Source organism: Octodon degus, unplaced genomic scaffold (genome assembly GCF_000260255.1).
Source record: "Octodon degus isolate 3935 unplaced genomic scaffold, OctDeg1.0 scaffold00048, whole genome shotgun sequence".
Lineage (NCBI taxonomy): Eukaryota > Metazoa > Chordata > Mammalia > Rodentia > Octodontidae > Octodon > Octodon degus.
The window spans coordinates 4,209,831-4,218,233 of NW_004524624.1; the positions used below are offsets into that span (position 1 = coordinate 4,209,831).

Below are 8,403 nucleotides of genomic sequence, written 5' to 3' on the forward strand. Positions count from 1 at the left end.
TTGTACAGCAATTAACCACTAGGAAGAATGTATGCAATGTGTTAATTATTGAAACTGTCCTACCAATTTGGTTTGAAACTGTCTCTTTGCTATTTATTTCTCAACAAAATTATGGAAAAAAATTATTTCAAGCAAAAAAAAAAAATCACCCCAAAATCACTTTTCAAAGCATCCACTATCTCAGTGTGAATCCCATACATGTGTGAGAGATATATCAGGCTAGAGGAGACTGAGGTCAGAAGTGTCACTGAGGCAGAGTGACACTCCCACTCCCACAATTACAGTAACAAATCTGTAGATTGGAGGAACTCAGACCAACCTTTCCACTAGACCACTTGTCAGTCACACTGGCACTGTCACCCACAACCCAACAATAGGGGCAGGCTGGAGTTAGCAAAGCACATTACATACTCAAAGAAGTAGTGTGACGAGAGAATCAGCCATCATAAACTCTGGAGAGAATAAGAGCAGTGATGAGTTGTGGAATCCACCACAGTATTTTATTTTATTTTATTTTATTTTATTTTATTTTATTTTATTTTTATTTTAGGGAAGGGTCTACAGGGTGTTCAGAGTCTCACTACTAGATCAGACTCATAGTGATCCACCTGTTTACAGCCTCCCAAGAGCTGGGATTATAGACATGCGCCACCACACACAGTCTCAATTGCCTTCTCAGCGTGCCCCAGGGGCAGAGCCGGCATGGCAGGCCCCCAGGGATCAAACCCCAGGCCCAGCCCTTTCACTACAGTCTTTGCATCACTTTTTAGCGACTTGGAAGGGAAAACCAGCCAATAATAAGACACCATCACCACCAGGACCCTGAGCCTACTCCCACAAAGACTTTTAGCCTGCTAATGTCAGTCATTTCTCTAATAGGTAGCTAACAAAGCCCTTTTAGTACCTACAATAAACCGAGTCACAAAGGGAACAAATTAGCTAATAATTGTTTGCTGCTAATTATTTGCCTCACCAAGGATTGTTTTCTCTTTACCCCAGGGTTCTTATAAATAGCAAAAGGCCTTCCAGCATTTGGGAATAATCCACTCACAAAGACCTTGAGTACACCCAGCCTTTTAGAAACAGGAAGCTGTGCACTAAGTCTTGACTTAAAAACTCTGATGCTGGTCTAAACCTCAAAGATGGGGGCAGGAAAGGGTGGGTATGACCACAGAAAAGATGCCAAAGAGAGTGGGCATGGGCTCCAAGGCAACTCCCAAAGGGGAAGCTGGAAAAGCTCTGGGAGGTCCTTGTTGAATCTCAGAGATAAATACTCATTAGGCATGTGTTGATGGAGTGCCTGCTGGGTGCCAGGCATTATACTAGGCAAGGGGTGAGGTGAGGAGCAAATCCAATGGTCCTGTTCTCCTGGAGTGCAGAGTGGAGGGGGATGTTCAGGTGGATAGCCACCAGGTAGCAGCCTCCCTGAGGATGTGAAGAAAAGGAGCCCTGTGCTCTAAAGGGGCTCGTGATGAAGGCTCCTGGCCCAGCTTGAAGCTCAGGAAGGCTTTTCTAGAAGTGTCTACTGAGGTGAGATCTAAAGAATAATGACAGCTCCCCAGGCAAAGGAGAAAGGCAGCAAGCAGCCCAGGAAGAGGCCAGAACAAGTGTCAAGGCCCACAACGATGAGAACATAGCGTGGTTAAGGAACTGAAAGGAGAAAGCCAAAGGGCACACTCAGTAAAAAGATGACAGATGGGGGCTTGTCCACAGTGCTATGGAGTTGAGTTTTTGTTCAAAGAACAACACAAAGCCACAAGAGGGTTTTAAGCAATGAAAGCCATGGCCAGCCTGTTTCAAAGGATGAATCTGGATGCTGAGTAGAGACAGCAGGATGGAAAAGTGAAAACAGGCAGCCATCAGGAACACAGCTGGGAGGGGTGTAACTGGACTAGAGTGACAGCAGTGAAGAGGGACAGAAGATGAAGATCCAATGGCTAGAGGATACAGGCTGGAAGATGGGTTGGAAAAGGGGTCTAGAGAGAGGGTGCATGGGGTGTCACCCAAGTGCCTGAATGGATGAACCACAGACACATTCATGGAGATGTCCTCCAGTGGGGACACTGGAGGTAGCAGGAGGTGGTGAGCCAGGATGGAAGGTCAGGGCACATGTAGAGTCCCTGAGGAGCCAGATGAGAGTGCAGACCCACAGGAAAATACAGAGGTAGAAATCCCCACCCTACTCCAGGAGCCCATCCCCAAGGCCTGTTCAGAGGCAAGTCCTAGGACAGTGGTGGGGAACCCACGGCATGCATGCCACAGCAGGCTGTTGGCCATCACTGAAAGCTCTGAGAGGTTCACCATCAAAATGACCTAAGATCTATGGCACATTCCTCCCATCACAGGGCCTCCTTTCATCCTGTGAAATCTGCTTTTAAGCATGACAGAGCTGCTTGCCACAGGAGTCAGAGACCTTGCAAGAGGAAAACCTCAGTCTTCTTTCCTTAAGGAAATGGCAAAAGGAAAAAGCCCCAGACCTGTAACAGGGATTAAATGCAGACACTCTGAAGAACCTCTGGCTCCATGGGTGTGATCTGGAATGCATTAGTAAGCAGGAGCCTAGACCTTCCTTCCCCTGAGGTTGCTCTGGGCCATGGCAGAATGCCTCCTCCCAGGGATGCCTGGAATGCAATCACACCATGGGCAGGGGACTGTGCCTAGGGGACCCCAGCACCCTGAGCCCAGGTGACTAAACCCCAGCCCCAGGAACTCTCCAGACTCCTAGGAACAATAGCTCCTTTCACCAAGCTGTGCCCTCATGCAAGCACAATGCAGTGCACAGGGCTTCACTGAAAGCCTTCTGAGGAGCCTCACACCGAAGTCCCTAGGTAGGTGCTAGTACCTTGTGAAAGATGCAAACACAGAGGTTCAGGGAAGTTAGGTGACTTATCTAAACCACACAGAGAGGTGCACTCCTGGGATCAAACTTTTGACAAGGCCAAGTTCATACTTCTCTCCCTTTTCCACCACCCCATCCTCATTCTTGCATATTTTAGTTCTGTTTAGAAGAGCCTGATACTGAAGTATAATTAGAAATGTCAATAACATGAAGGGCCGGCCAAATAGCTCAGTGGATTAAAGCACCCGCAAGCAGAGGGTTCAATCCCCAGGGCCTGCCGTGCGGGCCCTGCTCCCAGGGCGCACTGAGACAGCGATTGAGACTGCAGTTGTGGCATGTGCCTGTAATTCCAGCTCTTGGATGGCTGTAAACAGGAGGATCACTATGAGTCTGATCTAGTAGTGAGACCCTGAATACCCTGTAGATCCTCCCCTAAAATACAAAAAAAAAAAAAAAAAGAAAAGAAAGAAAGAAAGGAAGAAAGAAAGAAAGAAAGAAAAGAAAAGTTAATAACATGAAGGGTAAAAACATCTGCAAATAGCATTTTAACACAACTTATAATAAAACAAGCTAAATGTATTATATAATTATGCCCAACAGAAGGAAAATTCAACATCTCATTATTAAAAGGGAAATTAAAACTCAGGAATAAAGTTTGTAAGATACAAATGATTACAGAAATAGACAAAAGTGTTTATGGATGCTATGCATGTTTTAAAGATACTTATTACATTTTGCCTAAGAGACTTTCAGAAAGATCATCCCTGTCTCCACCTAGTTTGATAGAAGATTCCTACTGTACCATCTTCACAAATAGACATTGCTACTTATTTCTCAAAATTCTCCTGTGTTCTTGATCTATCATGTGGCTCCAATGTAATTTCTCCATTTGAGAAATTTAGTTATCTTTATCTTTACTATTTTTATTTTATCTTTACTATCTTATGTCTACTATTTTCTAGGTTTCTTTTCCAGAAATTCAACTTTAATTGCCTAGTTTCCCAAGTTGCCTAAAGCTATCATTTAGAGCACAAAGGACCTGTCACTTGCAAGGACTGCTCCCTGCCAGAGAGGCAGTAAAGGCAGAAAGTCTGCCATGTGTCTTGGGGCTCCCCAAGAGCGGTGGTTGGTGGATGATGCTTGTAGGGTCCCTAGAGTGAAAGCCAACGTAAGTTATCCTGTCTCAGGGCCCTGGAGCCAGCTAGGAAAGCCTGGCTCCTGGTTAGGGGAGGCCCAAGCTCCCTCCAAAGCTCCCCCTTGACCAAGGTCCCCATCACACAGATATACACATCAGCATATGTCACCAAAGGAACTACTGATCAAGATTAGCCCATGCAGCTCCAAGTCCCTCAAGGCCTTATAATGGAGAGCAGAGACACAGAGGTGCAGCTTTCTCTCTGCCCCACAAGGAAAGATAGGAGCCAATAACAGGGACCCTAGGGAGAGGTAGACTGGGAAAGAGGGTCTATGTAAGAGGGCTCCCTACACTGCTCCATTCTTCCCTAAGACAGCAGGAGCTGCTACAGCAGGACAAGCCCCTCTAATAAGAATAGGTGCTGGGGAAAGGCCCCTAAGTTTTGGGCAAGCAAGTACCCTTGCCTGGGACTTCAGCACTCAGAGAAGTTTTATAAGTATTGAGTTCCAGGGTCCCAAGGGTATGAGCTGCCTAGGGTAGGGCTGGAGGAATCCGGTCACAAGGGCTTTCTGCAAACCAAAGGCCCATTCACTCCTGGAGATCAGGCCTCTGAAGCCCCTTTGACTCTGCAGCTTTTTGTGTCTCCCCTTCCTCATGTAGCCCAGCTATGCAAACAAAGGCATGTCTGGGAAGAAGGGCACTCATATTTAATAATACTCAAATCTGGCTCCACATGTGGCTATTGTTAGGTAGATTTAAACAGCAATTACAGAGATACCTCCTTCCTCCTCAGCAACAATCTAGGCCCTTAATCCAGCTAAGACTCAAAGAGTTTAGGGCTGAGCTTACTGAGATGAAGGTATCAGTTTATGCAGAGCCTGTTCCAGGTTAGGGGGTGGGGGGATGCTGAAAGATGAACAATGAGTCTCCTAAAATTTGCTCTCTTGACAGCAAGAGAGAGACAGACAGACAGACAGACAGACAGAGACAGAGACATGAAGATTCTGTGGTTTGCTGGAAGTTCTCTTGGAAATTTTGCGGAAAGGTAACATGTCCCCTTCAACACCCAAACGTGCCTAAAATTCAGGCGGAGACTACAGAGTGGAGACTTCTCCTTCTCAAACACTTGGTGTTTAAGAGGGCCCATGTCTGACTATAGAAAAAAAGTTTACATGGAGGCAGTATGGCTGGGGAGGTAGGACTGGACCTGGAGCGATCGGCCACGTCAGGTCCAACAGGAAGCCTGCGCCTCATCTCTGGAGCTCAGCCTTTCGGGAACTGCTCATGCATGCAGGCTCACGGAGCTTCTGGGCAGTTTGTCCTTCTGCACACCAGATCACCACCACAGGTGGGGAAAGTAGCGCTGAAAGTTGAAGACTGAGACTTTTCTCTGCGGGCATGAGCTGGCTCCAGCAGGCCAGCTTGCATTTGAAAAGAGGAATTCATTATTGCTGCTGCTGCTGCCGCTGTTGTCTCATAGTGTGTCATGGTTAGGTTAGGGTACCTGGTATATGTATCATGGGAAACACCATTTCTTTGTGTTGGTAATATTTAAAATCATCTCTATGAAGATTGTAAAGGGACCTGAGGCTGGAGGGCAGGACAGACAAGAGGAAGTTCAAAGGATTAAGATGCAATAAGTGTATGTACTAATTCCTCACAATGAATCTGTCACTAACATGTACTAATAAAAATAAAGAAAAGCCTTTGTATTAGCAGAAAGAGAGCGAGAGAGAGAGAGAGAGAGAGAGAGAGAGAAAGAAAGAAAGAAAGAAAGAAAGAAAGAAAGAAAGAAAGAAAGAAAGAAAGAAAGAAAGAAAGAAAGAAAGAAAACTATAAGAAAAAGTCTGGGCTGGGGAGATAGCTTGGCAGCCTAAGCACCTGCCTGACAAGCAGAAGGACTCAGGTTCAACCCCCTGTACCACATGCCATGCTGGCCTTGGAAGCCCACTGAGTCTAGGCATGATGGCACACACCTGTAATATCAGTGCTGGGTAGGCTGAGACAGGAGGCTCGCTACGAGCCTGAGCTGCATAGTGAGACCCTGTACCAAATAAATAAATGAAAGATATTTAAAACATTTATAAGAAAAAGTCCTTTCTCATTGTTCCAGTATCAGCAGAGGGGAAGGACCCACCACCACATGCTTTCCAGCAAGGCCCAAGGCCATTTGCTGCAGACATTCCAGGTGGACAGGGACTTGCGAGGGGTGGGCCTTAGGGGGCTAGGACTGTCTGCAAGTCAGTACCTCTTATCCACCTGTCCTTCAACCTGGACTTTCTCACCCAAGTTTTCTGAGTATTTGGTTCTGCTTTATCACAAATACTGAGCTGGGGATATAGCTCAGCAGCATAATCACCTACCTGGCCAGCACAAGGTCCTGAGTTTGAACCGAAGTACCAAAAGAAAAAAAAAAAAAAAAATCAACACATAAATACTGAAAAACATTTGCTGCCAGCTATGATCTTAGAAAAAAGCCTATCTGTGTCTGAAGTGAAAAAGAGATAAGAACCAGTCCACAATGAGCCCTGTGCCCTGCCAGGCAGCCACCATGCTGGGAACCCACACACCTTCCTAGAATAAAGACAATGGCTCAGGATGACTCAGACCTGAACTCTACTACTAGCTTCACCCCCTAGTGGCTGTGTGACCCTGGACGCTAAACCTTCACTTCTGCATCAACAAAGTGACAGAACACTTCTATGTTTATGGGGTTTCCAGAATGACTGAATGAAAAGAACTCAGGCAGCGATGCCCAAAGGGTGGGCCCAGGACCATCTTGGCGTCACCTGGGTGCTGACGAGAAAGGCACATTTACCCACCTTCGTCCTACTGACTCAGAGCCACTGGGAGTGTGGCTCAACAGTCTGCGCACTGTGTGCACCCCAGGGGTGTCTGCTACACCCTGATGCTTTGAGAGTCCAGGAACATGGTCAGAGTTGCAGGCATACTACAGGAATCACCACCAGACATCCCTCCGCTCTCCCACTGAACCCAAGGCCTGGGAGTTAAGTTACTCCTCCAAATCCTCACGACAAGACTCTAGAGCCCACAGCCCTCCACAGTCTGCTGCCTTTCCTTTAAATTTCCGGTGCTAAGGCCAAGTGGGCACCGATGACATTTTCCACCAGCTCATGCAGATGACAACTACAAACACTCCACATGGAGTTTCAGGAAAGCAAGAGAAAAATCATCCCTCTAAAAATGTGAGGGTACAGATCCTCAGGCAGAGAGGACTCCCTTCCCAGGAACAAAGGAGACAAGAAACAAAGTCAGAGGACACCCCAGGACTTACTTGGCTATAGGCCCAGGGAAGCAGTGTCTGGCCATCTCAGCACCAACAGGAAGTATTTGAGCTGAGCAGAGAAAAATATCTATTTCTCTGCAGACTTTCCAGGCATGATATGAAAGTAGTGTCCAGCTGATCAGGAGATGCTGCGCCTTGCTCTCCAGGCCTCAGCGTCTCCATCTGCAGCCAACAAGCACACCGATGTTCTGGAGCCTGAGAGGCACTCTTCTTGCTTGCCCAGGTGCACTGCAGCTGAGACCTCTGTGTTGCTCTGTGCCCTCAGGCTGGAGTCCTGGGGGCTCCTCTGGGCTCAAATAGCACACTCTGGGGGCACCATGCCCCTGCTATTCAGAGCAGTGAGAGCCCAGCAAGCCTGAGTCCTCTGGCAGCCAGGTATAAAAGTGGTTTGGGAGTCAGAAAAGAATGTGGGCATTGGACCAGGGAGATAGCTCTGTGGTCTAAGCACTTGCCTGGAAAGCACAAGGACCCGGGTTCGATCCCTGGTACCACATGCTGTGCCAGCCCAACGCCGAGCTGGTCACTGAAACCAGGCATGGTGGTGCTTGCTTGTCATCTCAGCTCTGGAGAGGCTGAGACAGGAAGATCACTACAGGTCCAAGTTGCATAGCGAGACCCTGTACCAAATAAATGTAAGATTTAAAAAAAAAATTAAAGAATATGGACAACTGAGAAATCATTTCACATCAGGGATGATGTTCTATTTCCATGTTTTGCCGTGTCACCCAAACTGTCACCCCTAGGGGTTTCTCTTAGCTTCTGCAAGAAGATGAACTCCATTTGTTCTACTTCAGCTTGGTACACACTAGGCTCCAAGTAAACGCCTATATAATAATGCACATAAAGCAACATGCTGAGTCTACCGCACCCTCCCCATTCTCCATGAAACCCAACTTCCTTGTCAGAGCCCACGCAAAGCTGCCCAGAGCCTACAGTTCCACTCTGACTTGTTCCTAGCTCACCTGCATTCAGCACATGCCAACCACACTGGTGGGTTCAACTGTACAAGGAAAACAAACTGTGCCCCCATCTCAGGACATTTGCATATGCTAGGTCACTTCCAACATTTCTAAGAGGCCTCAGGTCAGAAGTCTTCACCTGGGGAAAGCCACTGTACCTAGA

At 47.1% G+C, this 8,403-nt stretch overlaps 1 pseudogene; it reads right to left on the minus strand.

Moving 5' to 3' along the window:
- Positions 1-8,403, minus strand: part of LOC101583649 — a 22,507-nt pseudogene that overhangs the window by 4,836 nt on the left and 9,268 nt on the right.